The sequence below is a fragment of the Ranitomeya imitator genome, chromosome 2 (assembly GCF_032444005.1).
Source record: "Ranitomeya imitator isolate aRanImi1 chromosome 2, aRanImi1.pri, whole genome shotgun sequence".
In the NCBI taxonomy this organism is placed as follows: Eukaryota; Metazoa; Chordata; class Amphibia; order Anura; family Dendrobatidae; genus Ranitomeya; species Ranitomeya imitator.
Window position 1 is genome coordinate 199,502,137 of NC_091283.1, and position 20,624 is coordinate 199,522,760.

A 20,624-nucleotide genomic window follows, 5' to 3' on the forward strand; every position below is an offset into this window, starting at 1 on the left:
ACCCCTCAAGGTGCTCAAAACCACATTCAAGAAGTTTATTAACCCTTCAGGTGTTTCACAGGAATTTTTGGAATATTTAAATAAAAATGAACATTTAACTTATTTTCACACAAAATTTAATTAAGCGGTAATTTGTTTTATTTTGCCAAGGGTAACAGGAGAAAATGGACCCCAAAAGTTGTTGTACAATTTTTCCTGAGTATGCCGATACCCCATATGTGGGGGTAAACCACTGTTTTGGCACATAGGAGAGCTCGGAAGGGAAGAAGCGCCGTTTGACTTTTTTCAATGCAAAATTGACTGGAATTGAGATGGGACGCCATGTTGCGTTTAGAGAGCCACTGATGTGCCTAAACATTGAAACCCCCTATAAGTGACACCAATTTGGAAAGTAGACCCCCTAAGGAACTCATCTAGATGTGTTGTGAGAACTTTGAACCCCCAAGTGTTTCACTACCGTTTATAACGCAGAGACGTGAAAATAAAAATTCTTTTTTTCCCCACAAAAATTATTCTTTAGCCCCCAGTTTTGTATTTTCCCAAGTGTAACAAAAGAAATTGGACCCAAAAGTTGTTGTCCAATTTGTCCTGAGTACGCTGATACCCCATATGTGGGGGGAAACCACTGTTTGGGCGCATGAGAGGGCTCTGAAGGGAAGGAGCGCCATTTGGAATGCAGACTTAGATGGACTGGTCTGCAAGCGTCACATTGCGTTTGCAGAGCCCCTAATGCACCTAAACAGTAGAAACCCCCACAAATGACCCCATATTGGAAACTAGACCCCCCAAGGAACTTATCTAGATGTGTTGTGAGAACTTTGAACCCTCAAGTGTTTCACTACAGTTTATAATGCAGAGCCATGAAAATAAAAAAACTTTTTTTCCCCACAAAAATAATTTTTTAGCCCTCAGTTTTGTATTTTCCCAAGGGTAACGAGAAATTGGACCCCAAAAGTTGTTGTCCAATGTGTCCTGAGTGTGCTGATACCCCATATGTTGGGGTAAATCCCTGTTTGGGTGCACGGGAGAGCTTGGAAGGGAAGAAGCACTGTTTTACTTTTTCAATGCAGAATTGGCTGGAATTGAGATCGGACGCCACGTCGCGTTTGGAGAGCCTCTGATGTGCCTAAACAGTGGAAACCCCCCAATTACAACTGAAACCCTAATCCAAACACACCCCTAACCCTAATCCCAATGCCCAATGATAACCCTAACCACACCCCTAACCCTGACACACCACTAGCCCTAATCCCAACCCTATTCCCAACCATAAATGTAATCCAAACCCTAACTTTAGCCCCAACCCTAACCTTAACTTTAGCCCCAACTCTAACTGTAGCCTTGACCCTAGCCCTAACCCTAGCCCTAACCCTAGCCCTAGCCCTAACCCTAGCCCTAACCCTAGCCCTAGCCCTAACCCTAACCCTAACCTTATCCCTAGCCCTAATGGGAAAATGGAAATAAAGTTTTTTAATTTTTCCCTAACTAAGGGGGTGATGAAGGGGGGGTTTGATTTACTTTTATAGCAGGTTTTTTAGCGGATTTTTATGATTTGCAGCTGTCACACACTAAAAGACGCTTTTTATTGCAAAAAAAAATATTTTTTGCATTACCACATTTTGAGAGCTATAATTTTTCCATATTTTGGCCCACAAAGTCATGTGAGGTCTTGTTTTTTGCGGGATGAGTTGATGTTTTTATTGGTAACATTTTCGGGCACGTGACATTTTTTGATCGCTTTTTATTCCGATTTTTGTGAGGCAGAATGACCAAAAACCAGCTATTTATGAATTTCTTTTGGGGAAGGCGTTTATACCGTTCCGCTCTTGGTAAAATGGATAAAGCAGTTTTATTCTTCGGGTCAGTACGATTACAGCGATACATCATTTATATCATTTTTTTTATGTTTTGGCGCTTTTATATGATAAAAACTATTTTATAGAAAAATAACTTCACTGAAGGGGTTAACTACTGGGACCCATTTATAGGTTGGGTCGTTACAGACGCGGCGATACTATTGTTTTTTTTTTTTTATTTAGATAAAGAAATGTATTTATAGGAACAATATATATATATTTTTTTTTTTTTTTTTTTAAATTTTTTTTACACATGTGAATATTTTTTTTCACACCATAACATTGCCCCAGGGGGGGCATCATGTTATAGTGTAAGATCGCTGATCTGACACTTTGCTGTGCACTGTGTCAGATCAGCGATCTGACATGCAGAGTAGGGAGGCTTCCCGGCGCCAGGAGGAGGTAATAGACCCTCGGAGCAACGCGATCACATCGCGTTGCTCCGAGGGTCACAGGGAAGCACGCAGGCAGCCCCCTCCCTGCGCGATGCTTCCCTATACCGCCGGAACACTGCGATCATGTTTGATCGCAGTGTGTCGGGGGTTAATGTGCTGGGGGCGGTCCGTGACCTCTCCTGGCACAAAGTGCCAGATGTCAGCTGCGATAGTCAGCTGACACCCGGCCGCAATTGGCCGCGCTCCCCCCGTGAGCGCGGCCAATCGCATATGACGTACTATCCTGTCTGTGGGCATATGGGCCCACCCCACCTCGATGGGATAGTACGTCTAATGTCAGAAAGGGGTTAAAAATTAAAGTTCAAATCACCCCCCCATTCGCCCCATTCAAAATAAATCAATGAAAAAAAAATGCACATATTTGGTATCGCCGAGTTCAGAATCGTCCGATCTATCAATATGTAAAAAGAATTAATCTGTAAATGGAGCAGTGAAAAAAAAAAAAAGTAAAAACACCAGAATTACGTTTTTTGGTCGCCCCAACATTGCATTAAAATGCAATAACAGGCAATCAAAAGATTGTATCCACACCAAAATGGTATCATTAAAAATATCAGCTCAGTACACAAAAAATAAGCCCTCACCCAACTCGAGATCACGAAAAATAGAGGCGCTACAGGTCTAGGAAAATTACGCAATTTTATTTTATTTTTTTAACAAACTTTGGATTTTTTTCCCCATTTAAATAAAAAAAAACAACCTATACATGTTTGATATCTACGAGCTCATATTGATCTGGAGAATCATAATGGCAGCTCAGTTTTAGCATTTGGTGAACATGGTTAAAAAAAAATTTAAAAAAACTGTTGTGGAATTGCATTTTTTTGCAATTTCGACGCACTTTGATTTTTTTTCTCCCCTTTTTCGAGTACACGATATGGTAAATCAATGCTGTTGTTTAAAAGTACAACTCGTCCTGCAAAAAACAAGCTCTCACATGGCCATATTGATGGAAAAATAAAAAAAAGTTTATGGCTCTGGGAAGAAGGGGAGCGAAAAACAGAAACACAAAAACAAAAAAGGGCTGCTGCGTGAAGGGGTTAAGTCGTAATTATAAATGTGCAATATAATTGAGGACAAAGATAAGTGACAGAATGTTCTAAAAGTGTAAAATATTACTCATGTTGGCAAAACTTACCAAGGATACTGTAATTGTGACTAAAGAAAGTTTTGTATATTTGTTTTTCAGGACACGTGGTATCCAAACAGCCTGTTAACATTTATTCTATCTTGTCAACAGATAACACAGTGAGTTACGATCAATAGACTAATGTTCTTTAATTTGTTGCAATGTGTGCACAAAATACATGGGGTAACTCAATACAAGACTATGGTATGCAGGATTGCAGGACTTAAAGGGACTGTCCTGCCTTAGGCTACAAATCTGCAGTCACTCTGTGCAGACTTGTGAATTCTCACAGTGAGCAATGTGTCCACTGTAAGGATTCTCCAGTGCCGACTCCAGGAGCTGTGGCCGCATGACCACAAGTATGTGATGTGCATATAGAGTGACTGCAGACTTGAGGTCTAAGGCTGAACTACACTTTTAAAGAGTAACTGTTGTGTTTTCCCCCCATAAATCAATAGACCACATGAAAACAGAAAACTTTGTAATGTATCTTATCAGAGACTCTGCTCACCACCAACACTTTATGAAAGCCCCGGACCTGCTGCCTCGCACTGCCGGGACACCTTCCCCTCCCAGCACATGGGCCCGCAGCATTGCCGCACTCCTGCCACCCTGCTCTACCATAGCCATCCCCCAAGTTACATTCAGATTATAAGACGCACCCCCCACTTTTCTCCCAAATTTTTTTTAGAAAAAAAATAGCCAAAAAATACAGTAGGTGATTCCGGCAGCTAAATAGGAAAGGGTTCTTTAAAGTTAGAGCAGTCAGACTGTGGAATGCCATATACAAGAAAAGGTTGCACTCTATCGTGCCAAAGCATTGTCTAATATGAAATACATGAAATATGAATAGCAAAATGGCTTTTTGAACATTAGGAAAAATATTTGAGAGACGCTTTGCACAGAATTTGGCCAAATAGTGTGAGCCCAGCAACCATAGTCAAGGTGGTCTCATTAAAAACTGATGGGTCCCTGACCTCCCTGTCCAAATGTGAACACTTACAGAAGTGTTTGGAATGCCAAACACAAGAGGTAATAATGGCCGACAGTATAAAAGCTTTTATAAAAGGGCAGAATACTTTTCTCTAAACAAATAGCATTGTGGGGTATAGAAAATCTAGAGATAATGAATGTACAACTGGTGGAGTAAGGTGGAACTAGATGGGCCTGTGTCCTCTTTTCAACCTATATAACTATGTGGCAAAAATAATTAATAAAAATATACATATGTGAAAGTTTTAGGCAGGTGTGTAAAATATGCTACAAAATCTTTTTTTTTTCTTTTTTAATTACCGTATATACTCGAGTATAACCCGACCCGAATATAAGCCGACCCCCCTAATTTTGCCACAAAAAACTGGGAAAACTTATTGACTCGAGTATAAGCCTAGGATAGGAAATGCAGCAGCTACCGGTGAATTTCAAAAATAAAAATAGATGCTCCTTACCGTTCATTATTTCCCCATAAGATGCTCCATATAAAGCTGTGCCATATAGAATGCTCCATACATTTCATTATGGCCCCATAGATGCTCCATATAAAACTGTGCCACATATAATGCTCCATACATTTCATTATTGCCCCATAGATGCTCCATATAAAACTGTGCCACATATAATGCTCCATACATTTCATTATTGCCCCATAGATGCTCCACATAAAACTGTGCCACATATAATGCTCCATACTGTTCATTATTGCCCCATAGATGCTCCATATAAAGCTGTGCCATATAGAATGCTCCATACCGTTGATTATTGCCCCATAGATGCTCCATATAAAGCTGTGCCATATAGAATGCTCTGCACCGTTCATTATGGCCCCATACATGCTCCATATAAAGCTGTGCCATATAGAATGCTCTGCACCATTCATTATGGCCCCATAGATGTGGAGCGCCCCCAGACACAGGGCCACGAGTTCTCGGTACCGGGCCTCTATGGTTCGGTTCTGAGGCTGTCACGGTGGCTAGACCTGGTCCGCGACCCTGCTAAGGGGCGTCCAATAAAGGTGGAGCAGTCTGTCAGGGGTTCGTGACGCCACCTGTGCTGTTCGATCAGGGTGACCAACGCTGCTGTGGGGTCTGTTATGATTAGGTAATTCAGTACCACAATGGACATAGAAGTCAGAGCACATACAGTGACCTGACAATAACCCAAAAACATAGAACGAGCTCTGAGACGTGGGAACTCTGCTGACCGCAATCCCTAATCCTCTCCAACCACACTAGAGGCAGCCGTGGATTGCGCCTAACGCTCCCTATGCAACTCGGCACAGCCTGAGAAACTAGCTAGCCTGAAGATAGAAAATAAGCCTACCTTGCCTCAGAGAAATACCCCAAAGGAAAAGGCAGCCCCCCACATATAATGACTGTGAGTTAAGATGAAAAGACAAACGTAGAGATGAAATAGATTTAGCAAAGTGAGGCCCGACTTACTGAACAGAGCGAGGATAGGAAAGGTAACTTTGCGGTCAACACAAAACCCTACAAACAACCACGCAAAGGGGGCAAAAAGACCCTCCGTACCGAACTAACGGCACGGAGGTACACCCTCTGCGTCCCAGAGCTTCCAGCAAGCAAGAAAAACAAATAAACAAGCTGGACAGAAAAAAACAGCAAACAAAAATAACACAAGAGCAACTTAGCTATGCAGAGCAGCAGGCCACAGGAACGATCCAGGAGGAAAACAAGTCCAATACTAGAACATTGACTGGAGGCCCGGATCAAAGCACTAGGTGGAGTTAAATAGAGCAGCACCTAACGACTTCACCACATCACCTGAGGAAGGAAACTCAGAAGCCGCAGTACCACTTTCCTCCACCAACGGAAGCTCATAGAGAGAATCAGCCGAAGTACCACTTGTGACCACAGGAGGGAGCTCTGCCACAGAATTCACAACAGGGGTCCGCTGGGGTGATGGAATGGCAGCTGGATGGTATACCTTCCCACAGGTGAACTATATCCCCAGGGCTTCCCAGTAAGGTAGATGGTAATGGTGTAGGGTGCAGTCAATAACGAGGACACAGGGTTGCAGTCTCTTTACCTCTTTACTGAAGACTTCAGTATCCACAATCCAGAGCACGTTTAACAGGGCTATCTGAGAGCGGCCGGTCTGATGGGCACATCCAGAGTTTCCTTCGCAGATGGAAATCGTTGCCTACCACTAGCGCCTGTGTGTTGTAGTCCTACCCTGCTGAGCATTCGGAATAGTCCTCACAACTGCTGTTCTCATTCGTTCGTTCTCTACAGCTCTCTCTTTCTTTGGTTCCAGATCTTTCTAGTTCAACGTCCCCCAGGTATGTTATGGCTAGGACGCACCCGTATGACGGGAAGGCCTGGAGGTCTTCCGGGACCCTAGAGACGCCCCTCTCCCACTGTTGCCCCCTATGTCTTCGTAGGTGTTTAGGTGAGACAGCCAACCTATAATTAACTGTCCTGCGGAGTTCGGAGTAAGGCCTAGAGTCAGTTACTCCTGCGGTGTTCCGGCCACCGGCTACGCGCCTCAGTAGGATGTTGCCTCGGTCTCACGGCACGACTCCTACTGGTACTCCTTTGTGCTTGATTTCATTTACACTGTTCCACAATATCCTTCCCTTCGTGTCTCTCTCTTGGATACTGCCGCGGGGTGTGCAGGCGCAGTTCCGTTACGTTCTGTTCTGTTCGCTAGGCACCTGCCAGGTTCCCACGCCTGACAGGGACCCCCCTGTGTCTTCTCCCTGCAACACCCCCTGCCACGGGATGTTGCCTGAATCCAACCCAGTCAGCTTCTGACTAACTTCCTCCCCGACCCCTAGATTTACCAGTGTGAGGAGTGGCCCAATAAATAAAGCCTTTTGCTCCCCCTAGTGGCCGGAGTGTGAAGTGTAACGTGTTCTGGTGATACCTGGTCAGGAGAATTCCTTCAGTGCCATCAGACGTACCATCACTCCCCTTAGTGGCAGAGCGTCATACTGCAACGACCAGATCTCTGGGGCGCTGCAGATGCTCCATATAAAGCTGTGCCATATAGAATGCTCAGCACCGTTCATTATGGCCCCATAGATGCTCCATATAAAGCTGTGCCATATAGAATGCTCAGCACCGTTCATTATGGCCCCATAGATGCTCCATATAAAGCTGTGCCATATAGAATGATCTGCACTATTCATTATGCCCCCATAGATGCTCCATATAAAGCTGTGCCATATAGAATGCTCTGCACCGTTCATTATGGACCCATAGATGCTCCATATAAAGCTGTGCAATATATAATGCTGCTGCTGCTGCAATAAAAAAAATGCCATACTCCCCTCTCTTGCTGCATGCAGCTCCTCAGCGTCCCGTCTCGGCGTCTCTCCGCATTGACTGTTCAGGCAGAGGGCGGCGCGCAGATTAGTACGTCATCGCGCCCTCTGACCTGAACAGTCAGAGCAAGAGGACAGGAAGATGGAGCGGCGCCCGGCGGGTGGAACGTGGACAGGTAAATATGTAATACTCACCTGCTCCCGGCGTCCCTGGCTTCTTATCCCAGACAGATGGTCTCCGGGTGCCGCAGCCTCTTCCTTTGTCAGCGGTCACTGGCACCGCTCATTACTGGAATGAATATGTGGCTCCACTCCTATGGGAGTGGAGTCCATATTCATAACTTTAATGAGCGGTACCACGTGACCGCTGAACAGGGGGGAGCTGATTGACCGTCTGCTCCCTGTTGACTAACTATGGAAAGCTGGCTTTCAATCAGCATAACATCAACTGTCACGCCCCATCGATAGAGCTGCCCAGAAGAGGAAGATCTGCTCTGTTGATGTGGAGCAGCTTAATTGCCGGGTAGAACCGGCAGGTAGTTAGCAACTCCATATTAAAAATATATACATACAGCTCTGGCAAAAATTAAAAGACCACTACATAGTTTTATAAAAAATCAGCTTTTCTACATGTCTGACAGCCATTCCATTCCAGTGTCAGCTGAATTCCAACCAGAGTACACCTCCCTCTACTTAATGTGCTTCTGATTAGGCGATCGCCTGAACCAAATCTTATTTAACAAAGGAAAGTATAAACAACATTGCTGTGGTGTTCACAATCCTCCTGCAATAGGACAAGCTGGATGGCAAAATAAGTGCTAGTAATATCCCAAAAGTAATAGGAATGAAAAATAACTTTTAACCATGTCAAAGGAGTTGAAAAGAAAAGTCTTGAGTGAGGAAAAGAAGGGGTCAACTCTGGCTTTACTAGCAGAGGGACAACATCATGTTGCCTCCATCCTTAAAATTTCTAAGACTGCAGTCCATTAACAAGATCAAGCAGCAGACAATGGGGGCAACAAAGCTACAGACCTGCAGAGCATGAAAACGACTCTCCACTGACCCGGATGTCCGTCATCTTATTCGAATGTCACTCAGCAACTGCAGGATGACATTAAGTGACCTACAAAAGGAATGGCAAATGGCAGCTGGGGTGAAGTGCACGGCAAGAACAGTTCATAACAGGCTCCTAGAGGCAGAACTCAAGTCATGTAAAGCTAGAAAAGTCTTAGTTACTCACCGGTTAACGGTGTTTCTCGGAGTCCATGACAACACTACGGAGAGAGGGGATCCGCCCTTCAGGAACAAGAAACCTACAGATACATAAGGGCGGCAACTCTCCCACGCATCAGTTGGTTTACAGAGCACAAGAGGACCACCAAGGTTAATAGCATACATAATAAACCATGATACAATAATAAACTATTCACTACCCGTGAATTATATAAATAAAGGAAGAGGTGTACACCCAGAACTTAAGAAGACGGGAGGGTATGTACAGGTGCTGTCATGGACTCAGAGAAACACTATTAACCGGTGAGTAACTAAGACTTTATTCGGTCGTCCATGACAGCACTACGGAGAGAATTACAGAGAGTAACTAACTAGGGAGGGACTACAGCTTGCAGCACCCTTACACCAAAAGAGAGGTCAGAAGAGGCACCCAGGTTCAATCTATAGTGGTTATAGAATGTGTTTGGAGAAGACCAAGTAGCAGCCTTACAAATTTGGTCGATCGACACCTCCAATCTTTCCGCCCACGAGGCCGCCATAGCTCTAGTGGAATGCGCTTTTAGACCTTCAGGCGCTGGCTTGCCCTTTGAGATGTATGCCAACGAGATAGCCTCCCTGATCCATCTAGCTAAAGTAGATTTCGATGCTCTATGGCCCTTTCCTACTACCCTGATAGGTCACGAATAGGGCATTATCTATCTTCCAGGGATCAGTTACTGCTAGATATTCCAGGATACATTTTCTAACATCTAAAGTGTGTAGCTTCCTTTCCTTATCGTTAGTAGGATTGGGGAGGAAAGATGGAAGAACTATTTCCTGTGTTCTGTGGAATCTGGACACTACATTAGGAAGATATGCTGGATCAGGGGACAGTATCACTCTATCATCCCTAAGCTGCATGTAAGGGGGAACCCTGGATAATGCTTGGATGTTGCCTATCCTACGCGCCGATGTTAGGGCCACCAGGAAGACTACTTTAAGAGATAAATTTTTAATAGAGGCTGAATAAATTGGCTCAAATGGGGCCTCTGTCATGGCTGAGAGGACTTGGTTCAGGTCCCATGGCATGACCCTATTCTTTACCATTGGCCTTGCCCGTTTTGTCGCCCTGATGAATCTGCTGACCCAGTGATGCTCAGCAATGTTGCAGCCAAAGAGGGCCCCTAAGGCTGATACCTGTACTTTAAGAGTATTTGGGGATAACCCCATATCTAACCCCTTCTGTAAGAATTCCAAAATCTGGTCTATCGGTATTGACTGACCAACTATTACCCCCGAGTTCTGAAGAAATCTCTTCCAGATCCTGACATAAATTTTTGTGATCACTATTTTTCTGCTCTTCAGCAGAGTGTTAATGAGGCCCGGAGAGAACCCCCTATCTTTTTACAGCGCCCGCTCAAAATCCACGCTGTCAGATGAAGGCCAACCGCCCAAGGATGGTAGACTGGGCCCTGGGATAGGAGATCCGGGATGTCTGGCAAGACCCATGGGTCGGATATTGACATAGCCCTTAGGCATGGAAACCACGTCCTTCTGGGCCAGAAGGGGGCAATTACTATCACTGTGGCCTTGTCCTTCCTGATTTTCCTCACCACCAGAGGAAGTAGAGACAGGGGAGTGTTGTGGATTCTGTTTTTGGGCTCCCTCTGGTGGTTACAGATGGTACTGGGTGACTTGTGTTTTCTGCGGTCTCTGGTGTCCACCTGTTCTATCAGGATATGGGAGTTTCCTATTTAACCTGGCTTTCTTGTCATTTCCTCGCCGGCTATCAATGTAATCAGTGTGTCTTGTTACCTCTGCTTCCCGCTTCTGTAATCTTCAGGACAAGCTAAGTTTTTGTTTTTCCTGTTCCACGTTTTGCTTAATTTTTGTCTTAGACCAGCTTGCAGATATGTGATTCCTTTTTGCTGGTTGCTCTAGTGGGCTGATATTACTCCTCATGTTCCATGAGTTGGCACATGAGTTCAAGTAATTTCAGGATGGTTTTTGTAGGGTTTTTTGCTGACCGCGCAGTTCACTTTTGTATCCTCTGCTATCTAGCTTTAGCGGGCCTCATTTTGCTGAATCTGTTTTCATAACTACGTATGTGCTTTCCTCTCATTTCACCGTCATTACATGTGGGGGGCTGCTATTTCTGTGGGGTGTTTCTCTGGAGGCAAGAGAGGTCTGTGTTTCTTCTAATAGGGGAAGTTAGTCCTTCGGCTGGCGCGAGACGTCTAGGAATCATCATAGGCACGTTCCCCGGCTACAGCTAGTTGTGTGGTTAGGTTCAGGATCGCGGTCAGCTCAGTTTCCATCACCCTAGAGCTTGTTTTGTTTTTTGTGCTTGTCCTTTTGTGATCCCCTGCCATTGGGATCATGACAGTATAGCCGGCCCAAAAGTGGTAATCGTATTGGCTGAAGTAGGAGGAAAAGTAGTCTGAGGAAGTTTTTTTTTTTTTTTTTTTTTCTCCCCTCAGAGTTTGCTGCCTAGCCTTAATTGCAGCCTTGCTGCGTCTTACCTCCTCTTAATCCTTGAATGGCTCTGACCTCAGCTGTTTATCATGGACGTCCAGAGTTTGGCTTCCAGCCTGAATAATCTTGCTGCTAAGGTTCAAAATATACAAGATTTTGTTGTACATGCTCCTATGTCTGAACCTAGAATTCCTATCCCAGAGTTTTTTTCTGGAGATAGATCTAGTTTTCTGAATTTTAGGAACAATTGCAAGTTGTTTCTTTCTTTGAAATCTCGCTCCTCTGGAGACCCTGCTCAGCAAGTCAAAATTCTTATATCTTTCCTGCGGGTTGACCCTCAGAATTGGGCATTTGCATTGGCACCAGGGGATCCTGCGTTGCTCAATGTGGATGCGTTTTTTCTGGCATTGGGTTTGCTCTATGAGGAACCTAACCTAGAGATTCAGGCTGAAAAAGCTTTATTGCCTCTCTCTCAGGGGCAAGATGAAGCAGAAATATATTGTCAGAAATTTCGGAAATGGTCGGTGCTTACTCAGTGGAATGAGTGCGCCCTGGCTGCAAGATTCAGAGATGGCCTTTCTGAGGCCATTAAAGATGTTATGGTGGGATTCCCTGCGCCTACAGGTCTGAATGAGTCTATGACTATGGCTATTCAGATTGATCGGCGTTTACGGGAGCGCAAACCTGTGCACCATTTGGCGGTGTCTTCTGAACAGGCACCTGAGACAATGCAATGTGATAGAATTCAGTCCAGAAGTGAACGGCAAAACTATAGGCGGAAAAATGGGTTGTGTTTTTATTGTGGTGATTCAGCTCATGTTATATCAGCATGCTCTAAACGCACAAAAAAGGTTGATAAGTCTGTTGCCATTAGTACTTTACAGTCTAAGTTCATTCTGTCTGTGACTCTGATTTGTTCATTATCAACCATTTCCGTCGATGCCTATGTGGATTCAGGCGCTGCCCTGAGTCTTATGGATTGGTCATTTGCCAACCGCTGTGGGTTTAGTCTGGAGCCTCTGGAAGTCCCTATTCCTTTGAAAGGAATTAACTCTACACCTTTGGCTATGAACAAACCTCAGTACTGGACACAAGTGACCATGCGTATGACTCCCGTTCATCAGGAGGTGATTCGCTTCCTGGTACTGTATAATTTACATGATGTCTTAGTGCTTGGTCTGCCATGGTTACAAACTCATAACCCAGTCTTGGACTGGAAAACGATGTCTGTGTTAAGCTGGGGATGTCAGGGGGTTCATGATGATGCACCTCCGATTTCTATCGCTTCATCTACTCCTTCTGAGGTTCCTGTATTTTTGTCTGATTATCGGGATGTTTTTGAGGAGCCTAAGCTCAATTCGCTTCCTCCTCACAGGGATTGCGATTGTGCTATAGATTTGATTCCTGGCAGTAAATTTCCTAAAGGACGTTTGTTCAATCTGTCAGTGCCAGAGCATACTGCTATGCGGGATTATGTTAAGGAGTCCTTGGAAAAGGGACATATCCGTCCATCTTCGTCCCCTTTGGGAGCAGGTTTTTTTTTCGTGGCCAAAAAAGATGGTTCCTTGAGGCCTTGTATAGATTACCGTCTTTTGAATAAGATTACAGTCAAATATCAGTATCCTTTGCCATTGTTGACTGATTTGTTCGCTCGCATTAAGGGGGCTAAATGGTTCACTAAGATTGATCTTCGGGGTGCGTATAATCTTGTGCGGATAAAGCAGGGTGATGAGTGGAAAACCGCATTTAATACGCCTGAGGGCCATTTTGAGTATTTGGTGATGCCTTTTGGACTTTCTAATGCTCCTTCTGTCTTCCAGTCCTTTATGCACGATATTTTCCGTGAATATCTGGATAAATTTATGATTGTGTATTTGGATGATGTTTTGGTTTTTTCTGATGACTGGGAGTCCCATGTTCAGCAGGTCAGGAAGGTGTTTCAGGTCCTGCGGGCCAATTCTTTGTTTGTAAAAGGTTCAAAGTGTCTCTTTGGAGTCCAGAAGATTTCTTTTTTGGGGTATATTTTTTCCCCTTCTACTATTGAGATGGATCCCGTCAAGGTTCAGGCTATTTGTGACTGGACGCAGCCTACATCTCTTAAGAGTCTACAGAAGTTCTTGGGCTTTGCTAATTTTTATCGTCGTTTCATAACTAATTTTTCTAGTGTTGTTAAGCCTTTGACGGATTTGACTAAGAAGGGTGCTGATGTTGCTGATTGGTCTCCTGCGGCTGTGGAGGCCTTTCAGGAACTTAAGCACCGGTTTTCTTCTGCTCCTGTGTTGCGTCAGCCAGATGTTTCGCTTCCTTTTCAGGTTGAGGTTGATGCTTCCGAGATTGGAGCGGGGGCGGTTTTGTCGCAGAGAAGCTCCGATTGCTCAGTGATGAAGCCATGTGCGTTCTTTACTAGAAAGTTTTCGCCCACTGAGCGGAATTATGATGTTGGTAATCAGGAGCTTTTGGCCATGAAGTGGGCATTTGAGGAGTGGCGTCATTGGCTTGAGGGTGCTAGACATCGTGTGGTGGTCTTGACTGATCACAAAAATCTGATTTACCTTGAGTCTGCCAAGCGTCTGAATCCTAGACAGGCTCGTTGGTCACTGTTTTTCTCCCGTTTCGATTTTGTGGTTTCATACCTGCCAGGTTCAAAGAATGTGAAGGCGGATGCTCTTTCTAGGAGTTTTGTGCCTGACTCCCCTGGAAATTCTGAGCCCACTGGTATCCTTAGGGATGGGGTGATTTTGTCGGCTGTCTCCCCAGACTTGCGACGTGCTTTGCAGGAGTTTCAGGTGGATAAACCTGATCGTTGTCCGCCTGAAAGACTGTTTGTTCCGGATAATTGGACCAGTAGAGTCATCTCCGAGGTCCATTCTTCTGTGTTGGCAGGTCATCCTGGAATATTTGGTACTAGAGACTTGGTGGCCAGGTCTTTTTGGTGACCTTCCTTGTCGAGGGATGTGCGTTCTTTTGTGCAGTCTTGTGAAGTTTGCGCTCAGGCTAAGCCTTGCTGTTCTCGCGCCAATGGATTGTTGTCACCTTTGCCTATCCCGAAGAGGCCTTGGACGCACATTTCCATGATATTTATTTCGGATCTCCCTGTCTCTCAAAAAATGTCCGTCATCTGGGTTGTGTGTGACCGCTTTTCTAAGATGGTTCATCTGGTACCCTTGCCTAAGTTACCTTCCTCCTCTGAGTTGGTCCCTCTGTTTTTTCAGAACGTGGTTCGTTTGCATGGGATTCCGGAGAACATCGTTTCTGACAGGGGATCCCAGTTTGTGTCTAGATTTTGGCGGACGTTCTGTGCTAAGATGGGCATTGATTTGTCCTTTTCGTCTGCATTCCATCCTCAGACGAATGGCCAGACGGAACGAACTAATCAGACCTTGGAAACTTATTTAAGGTGTTTTGTTTCTGCTGATCAAGATGACTGGGTTACCGTTTTGCCGCTTGCCGAATTTGCCCTTAATAATCGGGCTAGTTCTGCTACCTTGGTTTCTCCTTTCTTTTGTAATTCGGGGTTTCATCCTCGTTTTTCCTCTGGTCAGGTGGAGCCTTCTGATTGTCCTGGAGTGGACATGGTGGTGGATAGGTTGCATCAGATTTGGAGTCATGTGGTGGACAATTTGAAGTTGTCCCAGGAGAGGGCTCAGCAGTTTGCTAATCGCCATCGCCGCGTGGGTCCTCAACTTCGTGTTGGGGACTTGGTGTGGTTGTCTTCTCGTTTTGTTCCTATGAAGGTCTCTTCTCCTAAGTTCAAGCCTCGGTTCATCGGTCCCTATAGGATCTTGGAAATTCTTAACCCTGTGTCGTTTCGTTTGGATCTCCCGGCATCGTTTGCTATTCATAATGTGTTCCATCGGTCGTTGTTGCGGAAGTATGAGGTACCTGTTGTTCCTTCGCTTGAACCTCCTGCTCCGGTGCTGGTGGAGGGAGAATTGGAGTATGTTGTGGAGAAGATCTTGGATTCTCGTGTTTCCAGACGGAAACTCCAATATTTGGTCAAGTGGAAGGGTTATGGTCAGGAGGATAATTCTTGGGTGGTTGCCTCTGATGTTCATGCTGCTGATTTGGTCCGTGCATTTCATAGGGCTCATCCTGGTCGCCCTGGTGGTTCTCGTGAGGGTTCGGTGACCCCTCCTCAAGGGGGGGGTACTGTTGTGGATTCTGTTTTTGGGCTCCCTCTGGTGGTTACAGATGGTACTGGGTGACTTGTGTTTTCTGCGGTCTCTGGTGTCCACCTGTTCTATCAGGATATGGGAGTTTCCTATTTAACCTGGCTTTCTTGTCATTTCCTCGCCGGCTATCAATGTAATCAGTGTGTCTTGTTACCTCTGCTTCCCGCTTCTGTAATCTTCAGGACAAGCTAAGTTTTTGTTTTTCCTGTTCCACGTTTTGCTTAATTTTTGTCTTAGTCCAGCTTGCAGATATGTGATTCCTTTTTGCTGGTTGCTCTAGTGGGATGATATTACTCCTCATGTTCCATGAGTTGGCACATGAGTTCAAGTAATTTCAGGATGGTTTTTGTAGGGTTTTTCGCTGACCGCGCAGTTCACTTTTGTATCCTCTGCTATCTAGCTTTAGCGGGCCTCATTTTGCTGAATCTGTTTTCATAACTACGTATGTGCTTTCCTCTTATTTCACCGTCATTACATGTGGGGGGCTGCTATTTCTGTGGGGTGTTTCTCTGGAGGCAAGAGAGGTCTGTGTTTCTTCTAATAGGGGAAGTTAGTCCTTCGGCTGGCGCGAGACGTCTAGGAATCATCGTAGGCACGTTCCCCGGCTACAGCTAGTTGTGTGGTTAGGTTCAGGATCGCGGTCAGCTCAGTTTCCATCACCCTAGAGCTTGTTTTGTTTTTTGTGCTTGTCCTTTTGTGATCCCCTGCCATTGGGATCATGACAGGGGAGGAAAGGCGTAGGCTAGCTTGAAGTTCCAGTTTATGAGGAGGGCGTCTACTGACAGAGGATTTTCTCTGGGGTTCAGAGAGCAGAATTGTGTCACTTTTCTGTTTTCTTTTGTGGCAAACAGATCTACCTCCGGATGACCCCACCTTTTCACGATGAGGTCGAAGATGGAGCCGTTCAGGGACCACTCTCCCTGCCTCAATGTGTTGCGGCTTAAGAAATCCGCCATAGTGTTTTCTGCTCCTCTTATGTGAAGAGCCGTCAATGAGAGAAGATGTTGCTCTGCTAGCTGGAACAGACGATCAGCTATGCACATTAGGGATTTGGAATGGGTCCCGCCTTGGTGGTTTATATATGCCACGGTGAGCCCCCCACCCAGAAGGGCTAGCGTCTGACGTGACTATACGAATTACATTATGTTCCCAGGGGACCCCTGTGGACAAGTTCTCTCGGTCTAGCCACCACTCGAGGGATACAATAGCATCTTGGGATAGGGTCAGCAGGCTTTCCAGACATCCCCCCAACCTTTTTTGTTGTAACAGCACCTCGTCCTGAAGTATCCTCGTATGATACTGGGCCCATCGGACTGCCGGAATACAGGACGAGAGAGAGCCTAACAGAGACATGGCTCTTCTAAGGGACATGGTGGGGTTTTTTGAGGCATTCAGCACATGAGTGTGCAGGCGATCGATTTTCTCGTGAGGCAAACGGCATTCCTGAATCTGAGAATCCAGGGTCAGGCCTAAAAATCGCTGCACAGTCATGGGCTGTAACCATGATTTTTTTAACGTTTAGCATCCACCCTAGACGCTCCAGGGCCGACATTACTTTATGTAACTGCTCTAGACAGTGATCCAGTCTCCATTTTAAATGACTGTACGGTCAGGAAATTAAGAGCCCTGAGATTAATAATCGTTCTGAAGGAGCCGTCAGGTTTACGTATCAGGAATAGAGGAGAGTAGAATCCTCTACCCTGATCTCCTTCCGGAACCTCCGATAGGACATTCTTATTGAGCAGGTCGTGAACTTCCGTTTCCAGGGCCGCCTGTTCTGCTGGAGAGGACCTGAGTGGCGTAATTCTTTTTTTTTTTTTTAATTCTTTATTTATATTTTCAATAAACATAAGAAAAAACATGTTGTAATAAACATAAGCTCTCGTGTCAAAAAATACAGATGTTTGTTACTTCACAACAAGTCATAAGATAATCAAGAGATACTACATCATCAATATATACTCGTTAGATAATAATAACAGTTGAGCATACAAAACATAAAACAAGACTTCAGGACCATAGAAACCAGCCCTAGATATCAATATGAGCTATAAAAGAAATTTGTAAGGCTAGGATGTGCAACAGGAAGGACTATAATATCGCGAGTAAAGTTGTTATTAATTGAGGAGGAGGAATGGACGGCAGAAAAAGTGGCTGGAATGTGCAAAAAATTAGTGCAAACGTAAAGGCGGGTCGGTCATCGTGTCATATTTGAAAAATTCGAGCTAGAGGGAATAGAAGGAACTCTTGATAGGGAACTGGTAGAGATAGTTCTCAATGTAGATTACCTGCCGCAGATCTAGGAGTGGGGGATAGTAAAGATAGCTTTGCAGTCAGCACAAAAACCTACAAACAACCACGCAGAGGGCGCAAAAAGACCCTCCGCACCGACTAACGGTATGGAGGTGCTCCCTCTGCATCCCATAGCTTCCAGCAAGCAAGACAAACCAATATAGCAAGCTGGACAGAAAAAATAGCAAACAAAAGTAACACAAGCAGAACTTAGCTTATGCAGGGCAAACAGGCCACAAGAACGATCCAGGAGAGAGAGCAAGACCAATACTGGAACATTGACTGGAGGCCAGGAACAAAGAACTAGGTGGAGTTAAATAGAGCAGCACCTAACGACTTAACCTCGTCACCTGAGGAAGGGAACTCAGGAGCCGCAGCCCCACTTACATCCACCAGAGGAAGCTCATAGACAGAACCAGCCGAAGTACCACTCATGACCACAGGAGGGAGCTTGACCACAGAATTCACAACAGTTACCCTTGGGGAAAAAAACATTTGGGGACTAAAAAATAATTTTTGTGGGAAAAAGGATTTTTTATTTTCACGGCTCTGCGTTATAAACTGTAGTGAAATACTTGGGGGGTTCAAAGTTCTCACAACACATCTAGATAAGTTCCTTAGGGGGTCTACTTTCCAAAATGGTGTCACTTGTGGGGGGTTTCAATGTTTAGGCACATCAGTGGCTCTCCAAAAGCAACATGGCGTCCAATCTCAATTCCAGTCAATTTTTGCATTGAAAAGTCAAATAGCGCTCCTTCCCTTCCAAGCTCTCCCATGCGCCCAAACAGTGGTTTACCCCCACATGTGGGGTATCAGCATACTCAAAACAAATTGCACAAAAACTTTTGGGGTCCAATTTCTTCTGTTACCCTTGGGAAAATAAAAATTGGGGGCGAAAATATCATTTTTGTGAAACAATATGATTTTTTTATTTTTACGGCTCTACATTATAAACTCCTGTGAAGCACTTGGTGGGTCATAGTGCTCATCACACATCTAGATAAGTTTCTTAGGGGGTCTACTTTCTAAAATGGTGTCACTTGTGGGGGTTTCAATGTTTAGGCACATCAGGGGCTCTCTAGACGCGACATGGCATCCTATCTCAATTCCAGTCCATTTTGCATTGAAAAGTCAAATGGTGCTCCTTCCCTTCCGAGCTCTGCCATGCGCCCAAACAGTGTATACTCCCCCACATATGGGGTATCAGCGTACTCAGGACAAATTGTACAACAACTTTTGCGGTCCAATTTATCCTGTTACCCTTGGTAAAATAAAACAAATTCGAGCTGAATTTAATTTTTTGTGAAAAAAAGTTAAATGTTCGTTTTTTTTTTTTTAAATTCCAAAAATTCCTGTGAAGCACCTGAAGGGTTAATAAACTTCTTGAATGTGGTTTTGAGCACCTTGAGGGGTGCAGTTTGTAGAATGGTGTCACACTTGGGTATTTTCTATCATATAGACCCCTCAAAGTGACTTCAAATGTCATGTGGTCCTTAAAAAAAAAAAAAAAAAATGGTGTTGTAAAAATGAGAAATTGCTGGTCAAATTGTAACCCTTAAAACTCCGTAACAAAAAAAAATTGGCTCCAAAATTATGCTGATGTAAAATAGACATGTGGGAAATGTTACTTAAGTATTTTGTGGGACATATCTCTGTGATTTAAGGGCATAAAAATTCAAAGATGGAAAATTGCGAAATTTTCAAAATTTTCGCCAAATTTCCATTTTATTTTTTTACAAATAAACGCAGGTAATATCAAAAAATTTTTACCACTATAATGAAGTACCATATGTCTCGAGAAAACAATATAAGAATCATCAGGATCCATTAAAGCGTTCCAGAGTTATAACCTCATAAAGGGACAGTGGTCAGAATTGCAAAAATTGGCCCGGTCATTAACGTGTAAACCACCTTTGGGGGTAAAGGGGTTAATAAAAAGTTGTATTAATATTTTATCATGTATTTCGATATAACATTATGTGTCGTCCTTTAGAGCGATAAGTACAAATTTGATTTATTTTGCCATTCAATTTCCAGTGAACTGATTAGGAAACACACAAGAAAACATTTCTAGATAAAAAGTGATTAACAGGGATTTTAAGCAGAGCTGCTGTTGACGATTTAATTAATCTCCTCGGATCCATTCCTGCCACCTACTGATCAGTTACTCACACTGAACATATGAAAGTGACTTAAGAGCTTAGAAAAAAGACCGATGTTTGTTAGAGTTTACAATCTCTAAAACATAAAATTCTACCTTTTCAAATGCCAAGGACGCACTTTTTTTTTAGCTCTTGAAGATGAAGACAAAACGAAAAAGTAACTGGCTTGAAAAATCATTATTTATTGCTATACTGGTTACAGTGATTGCATTGAAAAACTAAACAAAAGCCACCGAAATGGTAAAAATAATATGGTGCGTATTAGAGCAGGTAAATGGAGACAATTCTCTAACCCTTCTTTAATGGAGTGTTCTTACCTTAGACATTTATGGCCTATGGCAAGTAAATGGCATTTAAATCCTATGTAATTGGCTAACTGAAGCAAAGGGGAGAAAATGAAGTTATATTTTCCCTACAGCCACTCACTTGTAGTCATTGGGGCGGTGCAGAGAGATGTTTTTCACTGCTTGCTATAAAGCGGGCGCATCTGTAATTTATCCCTTTAATTTCCCATTTCTTTTAGTAAGCCAGCTACAAAGGGTTGAAACATATTTACCCACCTAACTTCGTATCTGCAGGTGAATTG